The sequence below is a fragment of the Schistocerca piceifrons genome, chromosome 2 (assembly GCF_021461385.2).
Source record: "Schistocerca piceifrons isolate TAMUIC-IGC-003096 chromosome 2, iqSchPice1.1, whole genome shotgun sequence".
NCBI lineage: Eukaryota > Metazoa > Arthropoda > Insecta > Orthoptera > Acrididae > Schistocerca > Schistocerca piceifrons.
This window is the reverse complement of record NC_060139.1, coordinates 908,820,764-908,842,743: the sequence shown is the minus strand read 5'-3', so window position 1 is coordinate 908,842,743 and position 21,980 is coordinate 908,820,764. Positions and strand designations below refer to the sequence as shown.

The 21,980-nt window shown below is 41.8% G+C and overlaps 1 protein-coding gene across 1 annotated transcript in view; it reads left to right on the top strand.

Moving 5' to 3' along the window:
* Nucleotides 1–21,980, top strand: part of LOC124775054 (protein O-glucosyltransferase 2-like) — a 91,630-nt gene that overhangs the window by 552 nt on the left and 69,098 nt on the right. The gene's annotated exons all lie outside the window — the stretch shown is intronic.

Sequence of the window (21,980 nt, the reverse complement as noted above, 5' to 3'; positions counted from 1 at the left end):
ATATACAAACAATAACTCCTTCCGTCCTTCAAACAACCGTAGTGAGGGGGTCCTCAAAGGCGCTGATATGCGATAAAACTAAAAATGTATATGGTAATACATATTTGCAAAAGAACAGAAATACTGATAATCCTTCCACAAATACTAAGTAAAATGATCTCCAATGATGAGGAATATTAACCATATTTTCAATTGAAATTAACACCAAACTTTTCACAAACATGAAAATGCATATACAATGAACTGAATTTCATAATTCATGGACTACAGTAGCCACATATCACAAAAAAGAAAACAGTTCACAATGCTTAATTACACAGATCCTGTTGCTGCAATGAAGATGTGCAGAAGACAACTTTTAAGTTTCACATGTTAATTCTATTTACACCAACCATGTATACAAAGAACCAATGAGATTATAAAAGCAAAATAGTCTTAGAAGAACCTGAATTCCATTCCCTTTGTGGATACCCTCTTAGAGGTTTCATGGCATTTCCGCAAATTGCTTAAAAAGCTGCAGGAATCTGTTATTCAATAAAGTAATAGTCCAGTTTTCTTGTCAAATAGTTGTTACTCAAATTAACCTGTCCCTGGCAACCTACAAAAAATGATGCAAGTTGTGTCAGAATGGGAACATGGTTTTGTTCAACAACCGTAAGGTTGATGCAGTTCTTCATTATTTTCATTTGCCAGCTGTCCTCTTCATTTCAATAGAACTGCTACAGCTCAGATCACCAGTGATCCACGTTATATAATTGTATCTAGAGTAGCCCTTGTAATGCTTTCCTTCAGCAAAATTTTTCTGCAGCTACTTGTGTTGTAAAATACCTCCAAACATTCAACCTCTTTCATTTGTAACATTCTTCTCTAGGCATTTTTTTGTTGTTGATGTATCTCCACTTCTTGGGGCCTACTGATCAGTCCTGATCTTCAACAGTCTCCTCTAATATCACATTTCAGTGTTTCTTATGTCATTTATTGTCTTCCCCATTGTCCATATCTCACTCCCTTACAGAGCTTTGCTTCAAACATACCTATTCATTAATCTGTTTCTAGCCTCAAAAGTTTGTGTGTTTCAATGTTAGGTGTGTCTCTTTTACTAGAGAGCAATCCTTACCACCATACCTTTCTTACATCTCCCTTCTTTATCTACCGTACTTCCAAAGCAGCATACTTCCACCTCTTATAGAGTCTTGTGTTCATTTTGAACACTTAATCATCCTATGCTTTTACTTTTATCAAAAAACAAAGATGATGTGACTTACCAAACGAAAGCGCTGGCAGGTCGAAAGACACACAAACAAACACAAACATACACACAAAATTCAAGCTTTCGCAACAAACTGTTGCCTCATCAGGAAAGAGGGAAGGAGAGGGAAAGACGAAAGGATGTGGGTTTTAGGGAGAGGGTAAGGAGTCATTCCAATCCCGGGAGCGGAAAGACTTACCTTAGGGGGAAAAAAGGGACGGGTATACACTCGCGCACACACACACACATATCCATCCACACATATACAGACACAAGCAGACATATTTAATTATGTTTGTGTTTGTTTGTGTGTCTTTCGACCTGCCAGCGCTTTTGTTTGGTAAGTCACATCATCTTTGTTTTTTGATAAATTTTTCCCACGTGGAATGTTTCCCTCTATTATATTATGCTTTTACTTTCTTTTTTAAAAGAAGTCTGCATTATAGCCATCAACTAGCTCATATTTCATTTCATGAAGCACCTGATTTAACACCCGTTCGTTTTTGTGACTAGCTCTACTGTTATAACAGTAGCAAACCATATCATACTGATTTTCCTGTCCATGGCAATCAACTCCCACATCAAAATATTCCTTTAGTTTTCACATTGCCTCTTCTACATATAAATTATGTATCAATGATGACAACAGCCAACCCTGGCTTACACCTTCCTGATTTTGGCTCCTTGTATCAACCCCTCAGTGCTGATCGCAATGGTCCGCTTTGCTAAAGTGAATGGATGACATTTTAATTATTTCACATTATGAAAAACCTTTGACAAATCTATGATGGTAACATATGTTTCCTTGTTTTTCCTACCTGTATCCTATAGCATTAATGTAATGTTAAAATTACTACTGAAGTGCCCCTGCTTCTTTCAAAAACAAACTACTGATCCTCTTGTAATCTGCTTTTAGTTTTGCTCTTCATTCTTTGGTGAAGTGCTTTTGTGAATATTTTTGACGCATTTTATAATTGACTGATTATGTGACTGTTTTCACATTTATCTATTTTTGTTTTCAATGGGAACTTCCCCAGTCACATAAATTTCATTTATGGGCTTATACAGTTCTCGCTGTGGATATTTCATCAATATGTGATCATTTGTTTCTTCTGAGTTCATGCAAGCTTTTTTGGAACTTGATGAAAAGGTTTGTAACCTGCCCTCAATTTCAGTAGGTGAATTTCCTCTCTGTAACTAAACAGTTTTCCCTGGAATTGTTTCCATCGTCTCACCTTTAAAACATCTTTTATGGCCATTATGTTTCCCATTACGGTATCTGCATTACATGTCATTTCTTTTGTTACAAGTTCTACCAAGCAGTATGAATTTATTTTCCTACAGTTTGTTTATACTCCACCTCAAAGTTCTACTGAGCAATGTGAATTTATATTCCTTCAGTTTATTTATATTCCACCTTTTTTTTCTGCTTCCTGATCAAAGTGTTGAATTTGTTCAAGCTCAGTGTATATAGAAAACCTACACACAGTGATCTCTATCTCTATGCCATCATCATCCATCACAAAGAAATTTGGTGCTAAAGACTCTGGTCTATATAGCTTAAACACTTAGTGTCCTGAAGGAATGGGTATGCAGAGCATCAAACTGAATGGGTGATGCAATCAAAGTCAAGAACACCTGAGAAAGAGGTTGAGACTGAGATGAGGAAGATAAACCAAAAATTGCATATTTGCATTATGCTGGCCCAATATTCATAAAGATCGGTAGACTCCTATGAAACATGTCATCTAGTGTATTTTGCTCCCTTTAATTAAGTTAGTCATATTTTATTGTACTGTTAAAGACAATCCAAAGCCAGGTTTGTACCACATTCCATGCGAACGTAGACTGTCTTACATTGGACAGACTATCAGAACAGTTGAGGAGAGATGCAAGGAACCAGCAGCATACTTGACTAAAACAAGTAAGCAAATCATCTGTTGCCAGACACTGCATCAAATATAATCATGAAATTAAATATAATGAGACCATTATCGTGGTGCAAACATTAAGTTTCTGGGAAAACATAATTAAGGAGCCTATTGAAATAAAGATGTCAGGAAACCTAATAAACAGGAATGGAAGTCTTAGTTTAAATAATGCTTGGGGTCTGTCACTCAATTTATTAATATGTCCCTGACCATCACATCCATAAGAGATGGTTAACACTGAGGAATTTCTGTTTCCCACAGTTTCAATGCCTGGTCTGTAAAACAAAAGAGCTCCGAAAGATGCAGTGGACATCAGGAATCGAATTTGGGTATAAGTAGTGGCATGAGACCAACAATAGCCCACAGCCTGGTTGGAGTTCAGGCTGCAAGTACATATAATAGCAAGACTCACAGCATCTGAAGAAGACAGATGTGTTGGTTGTTAAAATATTGTGCAGAAAATGGAAACAATAGCTCTGCTGAACATTGTGAGCTCATTATTAATCACTCACACAGAAAAATCCTGAGAGATCGCCATCCAAGTAAATTACCAAATGGTGCTTATGGTATTTTCACAAATATCTATTATTAAAAAACAATATAAAGACACAGCATTGTGTCACTACATTCTACATAGTTCCTCGAAATTCTTCCATTATAATGAAGTCCATTCATAGCTTACATCACAGTATTCTTAGTGCAAAAAATAATACAATTTATATTAATTCTTCTGCAGTGCACCTTTGTTCACCATTTACGTATGGATCTGGAGGCATTTTGCTCATACCTTCAGAATGTTATGATCATCATCATCATTAATAATAATAATAATAATAATAATAAATCCTTCTACCCCTTCTAAAGCAATATTTTGGCACCCACCCAGATGCATCCATATGCCACACCCACTCCCAACCCCTTGTCACAAGGGTCATATCCCTGCGAAAGACTCAGGTGTGAAACATCTCCAGTTCATCCAGTCCCATCACAGACTAATCCTGTCTCACCAGAGACAGAGCCACTTGCCAAATACCAAGATTTTGCTTAGCATTTTGTGTGTGCATGACCACCAACAAACTGTGTAATGGAATGAATGCCCACCACCAAAATATGGCCAAGAGTAGAGTGGACAATTCAGTGGTGAAACACGTTGCTGACAACAACATGCTTGAAACTTCCTGGCAGATTAAAACTGTGTGCCGGACCGAGACTCGAACTCGGGACCTATGCCTTTCGCGGGCAAGTGCTCTACCAACTGAGATACCCAAGCACGACTCACGCCCCGTCCTCACAGCTCTACTTCTGCCAGTATCTCGTCTCCTCTGCAGAGTGAAAATCTCGTTCTGGAACAACATGCTTGATTCTAATGGCTGTTTCACAACATGTACCATCTGGATCCATCCTTCCAGCACCACCTTTTCAAAACTACTTAGATGGGAATTGTTCTTGCAACACATCCTTTATTTCTGTAATAATCCTGGTCTCAATCTCCACAATCTTTCCACCCACACACACTTCCCAAAGCCTCTCTTTCCTCTGTTATGTCATCCAGTCTCAGTTCACTTCCACATGTCATCATCTTCATGAAATGTACTATCTTACTGGCTTCAGTGCCTGTTGTGTCTTAATTTCTGTTTGCCTGGATTTAAATTTCTAGTTTGTCAAAATGCCCAGAACAACATGCTATGTGCGTTGTAGTGATCCCTTTAATATTTTCCACATAATGTATGATGTATTATTCACTTGGCACCAAGTCAAAAGCTTGCCTGTATTTTTATGTGCACTGGATGTTATTCAGTAGTAGATAACTTTCAGCTTTGCTCTCATGCATCAATAGTCACTTCTCTTTAACATATCTTAGGAAATCAACAGAACATTTTGTGGATACTATTCTGTCGTACTACTGACCTCAGAAAGTTGTCCCTCACGTTTTGGCTGCACATTGTGCATATCTTGCATTGCACCCCCTCTTAATTTGCAACATGTTTCTTCCTGATTTGCAGAAGGATAAATCTAGGGATTGCATTGTTGCCAGTTCCAAGTAACAATTTTGGTACATGTGTCCACATGCTCTGCACTTGAAGAAAGTGTTTCTCCTGCAAATTATGTCTTTTGCTTGCTTATGTAGAATTTGTTGCTTACCACCACCATCAGCATTGATAGCATGCAACAAATGGAATGAAAATTCACTAAATAAGTTGTGAAGATGACATTTGATGCTCACATTGGCTGTGATATTCACAGCAGAGTGCTCAGAATGCTACTGAACATTGACTGGCTGTCAGAGAATGCATGCTGTAGGTGCACAGAACAAGCCTAAACTTGACCATCATCATTCCACTTCATTTCGGTTAAAGAATCATTCAAATGATCTATGGAACATGTAACTAACATACTAGCAATTGTAGTACAGGAGAATTAATGCCAGTTCTATGTTAAATTTGTAATAATGCCATGTTTATGTAAGATGTCAGCTTTGTGATCTGGATCAAGGGTGATGACATCCTAGCCACATTCGTCCAGAACCTTCCTGAATTGTGCAAGTGGGAACTCTCCCTGCCCTGCACTATGTCTTATGTTCCTGTAACCCTCTTGGCCTCAAACTTCATTAGTCATTGTCCTTAACCATCTAGCCTCTTTCCTCTTCCCATTCCAGCACTACACAGCCCTCTATTCCACCAGCTCATCCACTTCTCTCCTTTTCTGCTACCTCCCCCCCCCCCCCCCCCCCGCGCTACCTTCCATCCATAAACAACACTTTACCATCTCTCACCCCCACCCTGCTATCCCTTCCCCTCTCAGCCCCAGCCTTCCCATTGCCCCCAAGTCCCGACTCCACCTTGTACCTGTACACTCCCACAAGCAACACTTCACCATCCCTCACCCCTACCCTTCTATTCCTTCCCCTCCCAGCCTCAGCCTTCCCATTGCCCCCACCACTTGATTGCGTCTCCCATGATGCGCTGCTGCTCGCAGTCTGGCCTCAGCACCCATAGACTATGCTCATGTATGAGTGAGCTGCATTTTCATGAGTGTAGGTGTGTGTTGTCTTGACTATTTCTGATGAAGGCCTTGTTGGCCGAGAGCTCACTTTCTGACAGTCTTTTTGGTGTACTTACCTGCTATTCAGCATCTCCATTATACGGTGAGCAGCAGCTATCCTTTTCATAACATTGTTACATTCCATGCTGGATTTTGCATTGTTTGACTTATGCCTATACATTTCTTGTGTGACAATTGTTTTACTAAAAATCTGTCATTAACAGAAATGTGAACTATCTCTGTCGTTTGAACCCAATTTTCCAGGTAAGCCTGGAACTACTCATTTTCTGTTCCTTGTTTGTGTAGTTGTACTTCATGATTAACTGAATAAAAAGTCGTGGACTAATATGATAACACGCCTGTAACGCAGCCACCCTTGGCGAGAGCTTCATGTACCTCTTTTGTTAACTCTGTACTGGTTGATATAACACTAAACCCACTTCATAAACCAAAACTGTGCTTCATTAATAAGATTTTATTTATTCAGGTAATTTGTTCCTCGTATCTTCCATGAACCATGGACCGTGCCATTGGTGGGGAATCTTGCGTGCCTCAACGATACAGATAGCCGTACCGTAGGTCCAACCACAATGGAGGGGTATCTGTTGAGAGGCCAGACAAATGTGTGGTTCCTGAAGAGGGGCAGCAGCCTTTTCAGTAGTTGCAGGGGCAACAGTCTGGATGATTGACTGATCTGGCCTCGTAACACTAACCAAAATGGCCTTGTTGTTCTGGTACTGCGAGCGGCTGAAAGCAAGGGGAAACTACAGCCATAATTTTTCCCGAGGGCATGCAGCTTTACTGTATGATTAAATGATGATGGCATCCTCTTGGGTAAAATATTCCGGAGGTAAAATAGTCCCCCACTTGGATCTCCGGGCGGGGACTACTCAAGAGGACGTTGTTATCAGGAGAAAGAAAACTGGCGTTCTACAGATCGGAGCGTGGAATGTCAGATCCCTTAATCGGGTAGGTAGGTTAGAAAATTTAAAAAGGGAAATGGATAGGTTAAAGTTAGATATAGTGGGGATTAGTGAAGTTCGGTGGCAGGAGGAACAAGACTTCTGGTCAGGTGAATACGGGGTTATAAATACAAAGTTAAATAGGGGTAATGCAGGAGTAGGTTTAATAATGAATAAAAAATAGGAATGCGGGTAAGCTACTACAAACAGCACAGTGAACATATTATTGTGGCCAAGATAGACACGAAGCCCATGCCTACTACAGTAGTACAAGTTTATATACCAACTAGCTCTGCAGATGATGAAGAAATTGATGAAATGTATGATGAGATAAAAGAAATTATTCACGTAGTGAAGGGAGACGAAAATTTAATAGTCATGGGTGAAAGGAATTCGATAGTAGGAAAAGGAAGAGAAGGAAATGTAATAGGTGAATATGGATTGGGGGTAAGAAATGAAAGAGGAAGGCGCCTGGTAGAATTTTGCACAGAGCATAACTTAATCATAGCTAATACTTGGTTTAAGAATCATGAAAGAAGATTGTATACATGGAAGAACCCTGGAGATACTAGAAGGTATCAGATAGATTATATAATGGTAAGACAGAGATTCAGGAACCAGGTTTTAAATTGTAAGACATTTCCAGGGACAGATGTGGACTCTGACCACAGTCTATTGGTTATGAACTGTAGATTAAAACTGAAGAAACTGCAAAAAGGTGGGAATTTAAGGAGATGGGACCTGGATAAACTGAAAGAATCAGAGATTGTACAGAGTTTCAGGGAGAGCATAAGGGAAAGACAGGAATGGGGGAAATAAATACAGTAGAAGAAGAATGGGTAGCTTTGAGGGATGAAATAGTGAAGGCAGCAGAGGGTCAAATAGGTAAAAAGACGAGGGCTAGTAGAAACCCTTGGGTAACAGAAGAAGTATTGAATTTAATTGATGAAAGGAGAAAATATAAAAATGCAGCAAGTGGAGCAGGCAAAAAGGAATACAAACGTCTCAAAAATGAGGACGACAGGAAGTGCAAAATGGCTAAGCAGGGATGGCTAGAGGACAAATGTAAGGATGTAGAGGCTTATCTCACTAGGGGTAAGATAGATACTGCCTACAGGAAAATTAAAGAGACCTTTGGAGAAAGGAGAACCACTTGCATGAATATCAAGATCTTAGATGGAAACCCAGTTCTAAGCAAAGAAGGGAAAGCAGAAAGGTGGAAGGAGTATATAGAGGGCCTATACAAGGGCGATGTACTTGAGGACAATATTGTGGAAGTGGAAGAGAATGTAGATGAAGATGAAATGGGAGATACGATATTGCGTGAAGAGTTTGACAGAGCACTGAAAGACCTGAGTCGAAACAAGGCCCCTGGAGTAGACAACATTCCATTGGAACTACTGACGGCCTTGGGAGAGCCAGTCCTGACAAAACTCTACCATCTGGTGAGCAAGATGTATGAGACAGGCGAAATACCCTCAGACTTCAAGAAGAATATAATAATTCCAATCCCAAAGAAAGCAGGTGTTGACAGAAGTGAACATTACCAAACTATCAGTTTAATAAGTCACAGCTGCAAAATACTAACGCGACTTCTTTACAGACGAATGGAAAAACTGATAGAAACTGACCTCGGGGAAGATCATTTTGGATTCCGTAGAAATGTTGGAACACGTGAGGCAATACTGACCCTACAACTTATCTTAGAAGAAAGTTTAAGGAAAGGCAAACCTACGTTTCTAGCATTTGTAGACTTAGAGAAAGCTTTTGACAATGTTGATTGAAATACTCTCTTTCAAATTCTAAAGGTGGCAGGGGTAAAATACAGAGAGCGAATGGCTATTTTCAATTTGTACAGAAAGCAGATGGCAGTTATAAGAGTCGAGGGGTATGAAAGGGAAGCAGTGGTTGGAAAGGGAGTGAGACAGGGCTGTAGCCTATCCCCAAAGTTATTCAATCTGTATATTGAGCAAGCAATAAAGGAAACAAAAGAAAAGTTCGGAGTAGGTATTAAAATCCATGGAGAAGAAATAAAAACTTTGAGGTTCGCCGATGACATTGTAATTCTGTCAGAGACAGCAAACGACTTGGAAGAACAGTTGAATGGAATGGACAGTGTCTTGAAAGGAGGGTATAAGATGAACATCAACAAAAGCAAAACGAGGATAATGGAATGTAGTTGAATTAAGTCGGGTGATGCTGAGGGAATTAGATTAGGAAATGAGACACTTAAAGTAGTAAAGGAGTTTTGCTATTTGGGGAGCAAAATAACTGATGATGGTCGAAGTAGAGAGGATATAAAATGTAGACTGGCAATGGCAAGGAAAGCGTTTCTGAAGAAGAGAAATTTGTTAACATCGAGTATAGATTTAAATGTCAGGAAGTCGTTTCTGAAAGTATTTGTATGGAGTGTAGCCATGTATGGAAGTGAAACGTGGACGATAAATAGCTTAGACAAGAAGAGAATAGAAGCTTTCGAAATGTGGTGCTACAGAAGAATGCTGAAGATTAGATGGGTTGATCACATAATTAATGAGGAGGTATTGAATAGAATTGGGGAGAAGAGGAGCTTGTGGCACAACTTGACTAGAAGAAGGGATCGGTTGGTAGGACATGTTCTGAGACATTGAGGGATCACCAATTTAGTATTGGAGGGCAGCGTGGAGGGTAAAAATCATAGAGGGAGACCAAGAGATGAATACACTAAGCAGATTAAGAAGGATGTAGGCTGCAATCGGTACTGGGAGATGAAGAAGCTTGCACAGGATAGAGTAGCATGGAGAGCTGCATCAAACTAGTTTCAGGACCGAAGACCACAACAACAACAACAACAACAACAACAACAACAACATCTTTCATGATGGATTCAGTTACTTTTCAGAAGGCTATCAGTGGAGTGAAACTGTCCAGTAGTTTTCTACGTTCCCTGAATTACCTTTTGTTTGTAAGGGTAGAGCTGTTGTGCTTCAGATGCTCTGGAAAAATACCTGAACTGAAGGACTTATTTATTATGATTGCTAGTAGGGTTTGTATGCTGTCTGTGAACACTTCAGAAAAGAGACCTTTCTGTGCCAGCTGACTTCTTACTTTTAATTTCCAAGTTGTCTTTCAGATTCGAAGCTCTGTTGTGAGAAACATAATTGTTCAGCCATGTAATTCATTGTGAGTGCTGCATGCGTGCTAGGAAGATTTTGTTGCAACTTTTCTGCAATGCCAGAAAAATAGTCATTTACAAAATTTGCTGATCTCTGAGGTTTTTCTTATTAGTCTACTCCTGTCTTTGATTTTGTGTGTCCATTTTTCCAGTTCTGTGTTTTATGACGTCACACACCACTTTGCTTTTATTTCCTGCATTACATACTATTTTGTCATTCGTGCAGCTGGAAGTACCCTCCTTTGTATCTTTTGTACTTGAGCCACTAATTTAGGAACTGTGGGTTATCTGGTCTCCTGGCCTGACTTTGAAAGCTCACCAGGAAGCTTGGGACTCGATCGTGGCTGGTAGGTGGCACTGTTAAAGCTACGAGCACTAGAATTGCCGCACTGACCTTGATGGACCACAATGCCACATTCATCTCACCTGCCAATTAATGCTCATGGCAGCACTAAAAAGCTTGTTACTTTTAATTGTATATTTGTCTCATTTTCATAGTACTATTTGAATTGCACTGTTGTTTTTGGTTTTCCATCTCACTGTGTCTCAGTCTATCCGCTTAGGATTACTCGCTTGACCTCTTTATTTCTGTAGTGCTGTCTCTACTTGTTCACTTCCTCATCATGTATTTTGTCTGCCTGCACTCGGCAGCAAATTAAAAGACTTTCGGAATGATAACTACTTCTACTCAATAGATGAATTCTTAGATATGAAGTAGTAACTGTGAAAATATAATTAATTAATTAATTGTTTAATGTAAAGAAAACTTATGTTATGGTGACACATTCCATGTCATTACAAAATGTCATATTCATGATCTGTGGAACAAGGATTAATGTATGTATGTATGTATGCATGTATGTATGTATGTATTTCCGCTATTGGCAACGCTCAGGCCAGTTGGCCCAGCATTAGTGGTTTCCTTTGAGTCATTCTCAACCTTCTGAAGAATTGAAATATTCAATTATCTAAGAGAGCTTCCTAATACCCACACTTAACCAACTAGTTTCCTTAGCTGCTGAAGTTGGAGTGGCTAATTTTGAAAATGTCTCCACACAATTTAATTTCAACAATGCACAGAATTTCAAGGAATTAGCATCTACATTGTTTTCCATATGCACTTTAACCTGGGTTTGATATGCATCTTTAGCTTTATTGTTTGACAGTAATGATCAGAGCTGCCAAGTTACAAATACTGTACAATTTCCTCTGACAATATTTGTATGCAAATGGTCCAATACTGATGTTAAACTTTAAGATGCCCATATAGCTGAATGTCATTTAGCTGTTGACAGAACAATTCATGAAGCTTTAATGACTACTGTAGCAGGATATTATTAAAAATGTGCCACAAAACCCAGAAAATTCTGGTCATACATAAAGGTTACTAGGGGCACCAAAATTGGTATCCAGACACTCAAAAATCACACAGAAACTGAAACTGAGAGTAGCAAAGCAAAATCAGAAATGCTGTACTCAGTTTTTAAGTATTCCTTTAAAAAGAAGAATACAGGACTACTGCTCTAACTTAATTCTCTCACCACTATAAAAGATTAGTGAAGACATTAGTATCAGTGGCATTGAGAAAAACTGAAATTGTTGAAACTGAACAAAGCTCCAGGACTAGTTGCCGTCTTTGTCAGATTCTATATCAATTTGCAGTTGAGTCAGTCCCTCTTTTAATCATAATATACTGCATATCACGCAGACAAAAAATGGTGCCCAGTAGTTGCAAGTAAGCATATGATACATTCATTTACAAATACAGTAGCAGAAGTGATCCACAAAGCTTCAGTTGGGTGGAGAATAATTGACAGATGTAGAAGTAACTTTAGCTGTGCCCCAGGGAAATGTGTGGGGACACTTGCTGTTCATATTATATATTAATGGCCTTGCAGACAACATTACTGACAACTTCAGACTTTTTGCAAGTGGTGGAATTATTTATAATGGAATACTGTCTGAAAAAAGCTTCACAAATATTCAGCCAGATCTTGATAGAATTCCAAAGTAGTACTTTAATTATTCAGAAGTGTAAAACTGTGTACTTCAAAAAATGAAAAAAATTGCCTAGCATCCAATGATTACAATGTGAATGAGCCATATTTGGAATCAGTAAACTCATACAAATACCTAGGTATAACAATTCATTGGGATATGAACTTGAATGATCGCATGGGGTCAATCACAGGTAAAGTACTAGACAATTGCAATCAGTTTACAAAAAATTTGATTACAAGACACTTGTGCAGTCCACCCTAAAATATTGCTCAAGAGTTTGAGACCATACCAGATGATACTAACAGCAGATATTGAATGTATACAAAGAAGGGCAGCCTGAATGATACTGGTTTGTTCGACCAGTAGGGGAGTGTCACAGAGGTGCTGAAGGAACTGAACTGGCAGACATTTTAAGATAGATGTAAATTATCCTGTGAAAACTTACTTAGAAAATGTCGAGAATCAACTTTAAATGGTGAACCCCTACGTATTGCTCTGATAGTGATTGCGAAGAGAAGACTAGAATGACTACAGCACACCCAGAGGCAATTAAGCAACTCTTCTTCCTGCACTCTGTATGTGAATGGTATAGAAAAAAGCCCTATACTATATTGAGAAGACAGATTAGATGCCATAGTAGGGGGAGTTCTCATTGAAGTCCATTGAACTTTAAACTGAGTCTGACTTTGAAGTTATCTAATAATAAGTTTGTTGCAGTTCAAAGTACGATTACAATAATACACAAAATTAGAAATCTTACATATTGTGGTTTGCATAGTCGCCTATTGGCCGTATCCTTTTGGTACAGATTTCTATATGGTAACATTTGAATATTCAATGACACAGTTTACACTTTCACATTGCAATTGGTTCATTATATGACATTTTGTTGCAAATGAGGTGGCGGAAACAGTGGACTGCCATTCTGGTGATCATGTGTCTCATCTCAAAGTTTTCCTTTGTTCATGTTCTGTCAATCGTGGTGCCAGTGCTGTGAAATTCTGGAGGTACGTCTTCCATTATTTCCTTCCATGTTTTTAGTAGACTTTTCAAAGTGCTGGTGTTGGGTAGCATCATGTTTGTCTGTAGGTCTTCAATGAGAAGGATTCCCTTACCAGCAGATATACAAGTCTGGATCGTATTGTTTTGGACATTCCAATTGCTTTCTTTATATAGGTCGCCTTTATTCTTTCTAGTATCGGTAGGTTTTTCACTGTGAGATGTAGTCCAATGATTTCTATGCCGTTTGTCAGTATTGCGGAGATTTTGGCTCTGAATAGAGCCATTTCTGTCTCTAGGGTGAGGGAGCTAATGTTTTCTATTTCATGGATAGCTATTACTGCTTGCATTGCTTTCTCAGTTACATTTTTTGTGAAGCATTTTGCACTGGCGGATTAAATCTGTGTGCCAGACTGAGACTCAAACTCAGAACCTTTGCCTTTCATGGGCAAGTGCCCTACTGGCGGAGCTACCCAAGCACGACTCAAGACTCATCCTCACAGCTTTACTTCTGACACTTCTGACATTTTGCACTTGTTTGTATCATGACCCCTAGGTACTTGAAGTCTGGTACGATTTTCAGTTTTCTCTCCTGTTTGTAGATCTCAGCTGGTGCAGGTGCTATATATCCATTTCTGGGCACCATCGTTTCTGTTTGTGCCACAAGTATTTCGAAGCCATATTTGATGCACCAATCTTCCATGTCATTTATTGCTTTCTCTAGCTTTGCAATGTTCTTTGAGCCTATTACAATATCATCTGCATATGCACATGAGATTACATCCTCCCTTTGGGGTAATCTTACAATATCTTATGATGATGATGATGATGATGATGATGATGTTTGGTTTGTGGGGCACTCAACTGAGTGGTCATCAGCACCCAGATAAAATCACAATTTTTACACAGTCCAATTTCTTTCACAGTCCAATTTCTTTCACAGTCCAATCTAGCCCTGTCACGAATGATGATGAAATGAGGAGGACAACACGAACACCCAGTCCCCGAGCAGAGAAAATCCCCAACCCGGCCAGTAATCAAACCTGGAACCTGTGATCCAAAGGTACCTACACTAGCCCCTAGGCCACGAGCTGTGGACTTTATGCTCCAAGGATAAATAACAGAGGACTCAGTGGGTGTCTGTGAAGTACTCCGTTTGATTGGAGTATTAATTCTGATAGCAAGAGGTTGTCTGGGATCCCTATTTCGTTCCATCGCAGTATTGCACTTATGATTCATGTCCCTATGTTGTTTTCGCTTAAGGTTTCCTTTAGCTTTTTTGTCACTGGCTTTCTGTTTATACAGCCAATGCCTGTTGTGAAGTCTATAAATAATACGTAAAGCTTCTCTCTGTCTTCAACAGCTTCCCATACACTCTTCAGCGGGAGTTCTATTGCAGTCAGAGTTGATCTTCCTTTCCTGAATCCAATTTGGCTTTAGCAGAGGTGTTTGTCGATTTTTGCTTTATTCTTTCTGTTATTATTTTTGTGAATACTTTGAAAGGTAAGTTTTCTAGTGCTATACCTCTGTATTTCCTAGGGCCCTTGGGATCTCCGTTCCCTTTATAAAGTACTTTTTTTCTTGATTGTCTCCACCATTCTGGAATGGAGTCTGTTTCTATGCACTTACTGTAGAGTTCTGTCCAGATTTGCATTAGTATTAGGGCAGTGTCTTTTAAGTATTTGCTTTACAGTCTCTCAGGGCTTACAGCTTTTTTAGTACTTGATGCTGTTAATGGCATCTTCAACCTCATCTGTGGTCAAGTTATCTGGATGCAAGTAAACAGTCTAATTGAACTGAAGGTAATCATCAGATATTTTACAAGCCAGCCAGTTCTGCCTTAATGGTTGTGGAGTCATTCAAAGGAATTCTACACTCAGTAGTGCAGAAATACCCGGATCATGCAGTATTAGATGGAGGCTTCTTTAACCTACCAAGTACAAACTGGAACGTCAATTGATTCATTGTAGGTGGTAGGGACAAATAGTCTTGTGAAGTGGTTCTGAGCACATTTTCCAAACACTGTCATAGGCAGCTAATTTGATGACCCACACACAATGGAAATATTTTAGAACTTGTAACCACAAATATACCACACTTTATTGGCAGTGTCAGTAAAGACATAGGGATTCATAATCATGACGTCCCCATAGTGGGTTGCTGAACTAGCTGCTCAAGAAAGATTTTGGAAAACACGTTCAGAACCGCTTCACAAGACTGTCTATCAGCACCACTTGCAGTGAATACAAAGATGTCGCAGTCTATACTTTAAAAGTTAAAGATGCCTAGTGCTAATATTGCATGATTGGGTATTCTGCAGTGTTAAGCATAGACTTTATATGATAGCTACTAAAGTTAGTAATTCCAACAAGAAGGCTAAGAGAGTTTGCTGGAAAGAGCAGATAGGCAGTTGTTAGCATCCTAAGTAGACAATGAATGGACATCATTTAATTCCAATATGATGAATGTAGAAGAATTATGGGCAAAGCTTAAGCTGACTGTAAATCACTTTCTGGAGAACTAGGTGCCAAAAAAGTGGATTGTGGAGGAAAAAGGCCTACCATAAGAAAAAAAAGTGAGAATATCAACAGGCAAAAGTTAGTAGAAAATTAAGTAGAAATTTGTGTGGCTATAAAAAAAGACCAATAAGTTAAGCATACAACAACTTCCACCGGTCATACCTTAGCAAAAGATCCTGCTGAAAAAAATGAGTAAATTCTGGCCCTACATTAAATCACCAAGCTGAATGTAAGCTTCTATCTAGTAAATGTCAACCAGTCTCATGTGGCTACAGAAGACAGCAAAATGAAAGCTGAAGTTTTAAATTTCATGTTTGAGAAGTCATTCACGCAAGAGGATCATAAAGACCTATTTTCGTTTGATCTTTGCACAGGCTCCTGTATGGTAGGTATAATAATAGGGATCCCTGGTGTAGAGAAGCAACTGAAAGAATGGAAAACAAATAGGTTACCAGTCCATATAGAATCCCATTATGGTTTTACAGACAGTACTTTATGGCATTGGCCCCTTACTTAGCTTGCAGTTTCCATAATCTCCTTGCCCGGTGAAGAGTCCCAAGTGGCTGGAAAAGTACAGGTTACTCTGTATATAAGAAGGGCAAAAGAACATATTCATAAAATTACAGACCAATGTCTTCAACACAGGTTCGCTGCAGAATTCTTGAACGTATTCTGACTTTGAATACAATAAATTTACTGGAGACTGAAAAGCTTCTGTTCACAAATCAGTAGCCCCCTGTGGGCCTGGGGGTTAGAATAGGCCTTAGGTATTCCTGCCTGTCATAAGAGGCGACTAAAAGGAGTCTCACACCTTTTGGCCTTAATGTGATGGTCTCCTGTAGGGTTTGACACCCATTTTTCAAAATTTTCCCAAAGAGCGAACCAATTGGGGAAGGGCCCCTTATATGGTGCATTGTGTCCATTGTGCATTGAGATCTTTGGCCTACTTTCTTGTCGTGGCATTGCAGTCCCACTCATCCTCCATCTCTTGGGCGAGGACACCTTCCTGTGTGCATTTTCCTCCACCCACTATGCAGTGTCGTTTTCTGTGCCGATGATGACCATGGAATTATTTGCACCTCATATCCAGCACAGTGGCCAGTCTGCTGTAGTGGGACCACCATGTACCCTGTTGGTTGTAGCCTCCTGACTACACAGGGATCACTCTGCTGATACCTGTGCCGTTCACTCCTCATGTATGCCAAGGAGTAGATGCCCTTCACCCTGGGGCATTGGGGCTCCCGGCAATGGCCATCTTGCCAGGTGGCCTTTGCTGTGGCTAGGTGGCGCCAGTGGGGAGGGCCCTTGGTCGGAGTGGGTGGCATCAGGGTGGATAACGCACAATGAAGCATACCACGTCATCATTTGCTGGTGATCAAACACCAGCAGTCTCTAAGTGTCCCAAATCTCGGTACATTACAAGGAAGTATGATCCTAGATTGTTCCCCTCCCTGGCCACACCATGGGAGGAATGCCAGGCTAAGGATGGCAGCGAACCTTATTCGCCCCGGTACCTCATATGTACGAGAGCTGATGGGGCTCCTTTGCCTCAATGAAGCCTCAGTTTCTTGTAGAGAAATTAGAGGACAAGTTTGGGGAGGTGGAGGGCTTGTCCAAAATGCGGTCAGCGTCAGTCTTCACAAAAATGGCATCCTCTGCCCAGTCATGGGCATTACTTGCTAGTGACAAGCTGGGGGATGTTTCTGTTACCATCATGCCTCATAAGAGCTTAAATATGGTCCAGGGTATTATATTCCACAGAGACCTTCTTTTGCAGTCTGACAACAAGTTGCGTGCCAACTTACAGCGATGAAGAGTTCATTTCGTCCGGCATGTCCATTGAGGTCTGAGGGATAATCAAGTTGCCACTGCTGGCTTCATCTTGGCCTTTGAGGTTGACACACTACTCGAGGAAGTCAAGGTGATGGTCTACCGCTGTGATGCCAAGCCGTATATCCCTCCCCCAATGTGGTACTTTAAGTGCTGGAAGTTCGGCCATGTATCTTCCCAGTTTACTTCCAGCATCACATGTCGAGACTGAGGACGTCCATCCCATCCCAATACTCAATGTGACCCACTTCCCACCTGTGTCAACTGCAGAGAGCATCATTCCCCTTGCTCACCAGACTGTAGGATTGTACAGCGAGAAAGGAAAATAGTGGAATACAAGACCCTGACCTACACTGACGCCAAGAGGAAATTTGAGCACCTACATCCTGTGGCTATGACCTCTTATGCCGCTGCCCCATCAGTTCTGCAAGTTCCAGTCGGCTCTCAGAGCTGGAAGACTACACATGCCCCTTGAGGTTGGGGGTACTTCCCTCCCTGTTGCTCTCGCACCACCTACCTCGGGAGCACTGTCTTCTTTGGCTCCTCTCGCTAGGAAAGGGTCTCTTGGGTCACTCCCTTCCCAGGTTTCCCTAGTGGGAAAGATGGCACCCACCAGTGGCTGAAGTGCCCAAAAGCAGCTGGTCGTAGTGCTTCACGATCATCCTCAGTCCCAGAGACTGAATCAGTGAAGCCCTCCCAGCCAGAAACCCAAGGATCAGCGAGAGAAATCCAGAAAGAAGACCCCAAAGACCAAGGAAATTGCGGTGGCACCCACACCACTGCTGCCTACAAGCTCTGCATCTGAAGGTGAGGAGAAGATTCTGGCACCTGTTGAGGACCTAGATCTTGCCAGACCCTCAGACACAACGAATATGGCCTGTTCAGGAAATAAGTCAGTGGCAACAGGTGACCCTGAGGCGTAGACTGCCTCATTGTTTCATGCCATCCCAGTCTCATGATCATGTCATCCTCCAGTGGAATTGTGGCAGTTTTTTCCACCACCTGGCTGAGCTACAGCAACTGTTAAGCTTTACACCTGCTCTCTGCATTGCCCTCCAGGAAACCTGGCTCTCAGCAATACGGATCCATGCCTTCCATGGCTATAAGGGATATTACAGGAACAGTAGTGGCTATAATAGTGTGAGGTGGAGTCTGTGTCTATGTCTTGAACTCAGTATGCGGTGAACCTGTGCCCCTTAAAACCCCTCTCCAAGCTGTAGCTGTCAGGATAAGGACGACATAGGAAATAAATGTGTGCAACGTGTATCTCCCTCCAGATGTTGTGGTACCCCTGAACGTTTTGGGTCCACTGATTGATCAACTCCCTAAAGCTTTCCTACTTTTGGGAGATTTGAACGTTCATAACCCCCTGTGGGGTAGCACCATGCTTACTGACCGTGGCAGAGATTTTGAAAATTTACTCTCCGAACTCGACCTCTGCATCTTAAATACTGGGGCCAGTCAGTGTGGCTCATGGTAGTTACTCGGTCATTGATTTATCAATTTGCAGCTGGGACTTCTCCCATCTATCCACTGGAGAGCACATGACCACCTGTGTGTTAGTGACCACTTCACCACCTTCCTGTCACTCCCCCGGCGTCATGCCCACGAACGTCTACCCAGATGGGCTTTAAACATGGCAGACTGGATAGCCTTCACCTCTGTCACTGTTGAATCTCCCCCACACAGTGCCATTGATGTTGTGATTGAGCAGGTCACTACAACGATCATTTCTGCAGCAGAAAACGCGATCCCTCGTTCTCTAGGGTGCCCCCAGCAAAACTCTACCCTGGTGGTCACCGGAAGTCACTGAGGCAATTAAAGACTGTCAGCAAGCTCTACATTGACATAAGCGGCACCCTTCCCTAGAGCACCTAATAGCCTTTAAACGGCTCCGTGCCTGCGTTTGCCTGCTTATAAAATGATGGAAACAGGGGTGTTGGGAGAGGTACGTGTCAACCATTGGGTGCCATACATCACCTTCCCCAGTCTGGATGAAGATCAGACATCTTTTTGGGTGTCAGACCCCAACAAGTGTCCCCAGTGTTAACATCAATGGCGTGCGCTCTACCGATGCAAATGCGATTGCCGAGCACTTTGCTGAGCACTATGCTCAAGCCTCTGTGTCGGAGAACTACCCCCCAGCCTTTTGCACCCTCAAATGGCAGATGGAAAATAAAGTACTTTCGTTCACTACATGCTCTAGTGAACCCTATAACGTCCCATTTACAGAGTGGGAGCTCCTCAGTGCCCTTGTATGTTGCCCCGACACAGCTCCTGGGCCAGATTGGATCCCCAGTCAGATGACTAAACATCTCTTGTCTGACTACAACTGATATCTCCTCGTCATCTTCAACAGGATCTGGTGCGATCTCGTCTTTCCACCACAATGGCAGGAGAGCACCATCATTCCAGTGCTAAAACTTGGTAAAAACCTGTTTGATATGGATAGCTATCAGCCCATCAGCCTCACCAACGTTCTCTGTAAGCTACTGGAACGTATGGTGTGTCGGCAGCTGGGTTGGGGCCTGGAGTCACTGGCCTACCGGCTCCATGTCAGCACGGCTTCCACCAGGGTTGCTCTACCAATGATAATCTTGTGTCCCTCGAGTCTGCCATCCAAATAGCTTTTCCGGATGCCAACACCTGGTTGCTGTCTTGTTTGACTTACGTAAAGCATACGATACAACCTGGCGACATTGTATCCTTACCACATTGTATGAGTGGGGTCTCCGGGATCCGCTCCTGATTTTTATCCAAAACTTCCTGTTGCTCTGTACTTTCCATGTCCAAGTTGGTGCCTCCCATAGTTCCCTCCGTATTCAGGAGAATGACATTCTGCAGGGCTCCGTATTTAGTGTATCTATATTTTTAGTGGCCATTAACAGCCTAACAGCAGCTGTAGGGCCGTCGATTTCCCCTTCTCTGTATACGGATGACTTCTGCACTTCGTATTGCTCCTCCAGTACTGGTGTTGCTGAGCAGTGCCTACAGGGAGCCATTCACAAGGCACAGTCGAGGGCTCTAGCCCGCGGCTTCCAGTTTTCAGCTGCAAAGTCATGTGTCATGCACTTCTGTCGGTGTCGTACCGTTCATCCAGAACCAGAACTTTATCTTACTGATGATCCACTCACTGTAGTGGAGACATGTCGGTTCTTAGGACTGGTTTTCGACCCTCGATTGACTTGACTATCTCACCTTCGTCAGCTTAAGTGGAAGTGCTGGCTGTACCTCAATACCCTCCACTGCCTGAGCAACACCAACTGGGGTGCAGATCACTCTACGCTGCTGCAGCTCTACACAGCCCTTGTTCAATCCCACCTTGACTATGGGAGTGTGGTTTACGGTTCGGCGGCACCATCAATATTGCGTTTACTTGAACCAGTGCACGACAGTGGCATTCGCCAAGTGACGGGACCTTTTAGAACAAGTCCGGTGACCAGTGTCCTGGTGGAGGCCCGAGTCTCTCTATTGCGGATCTGACGTGAATAACTGCTTGCCAGTTATGCTGCACATATTCATAGTTCTCCTGAGCATCTGAATTACTGTCTCCTTTTCTCACCCGCAGAAGTTCATCTCCCGCAGGTCAGGGCACATGATTGCGGTTCACGTGCGATCCCTTCTCTCCAAACTGGAGTCCTTCTCTTTATCACCTCTATTTGAGATCCATTCACGTACACTTCCATGGCATACACCTCAGTAGAAGCCTCATCTGGATCTTTTACATGGTCCTAAGGACATCGTTAACCCTGCCACTCCCCGCTGTCACTTCCTCTCGATTCTTGATGTGTACCAGGGCTCTGAGGTTGTTCACAAAGACGGCTCTATTGCTGATGGTAATGTTGGCTTTGCCTATGTCCACAGAGGCCATATTGAACAGCATTCCTTGCCTGCTGGCTGCAGTGTATTCACTGCAGAGCCTGTGGCCATATCTCATGCACTTCAGTACATCCGTTCCTGTTCTGGTGAGTCATTTCTTCTATGTTATGACTCCGTAAGCAACTTACAAGCTATCGACTAGTGCTATCCTCGCCATCCTTTGGTAGCAAACATCCGGGAGTCCATCTCTGCCCTGGAATGGTCCAGTCGTTCAGTGGTGTTTGTGTGGACCCCAGGACACATTGGAATCCCAGGCAACGAACCTGCTGACAGGCTGGTCAAACAGGCTACGCAGAAACTGCTCCTGGAGATGGGCATCTCTGAAACTGACCTATGTTCTGTCTTACACCACAAGGTTTTTTGGCTTTGGGAGATGGAGTGGCATAACAGTATGCATATCAAACTGTGTGTCAT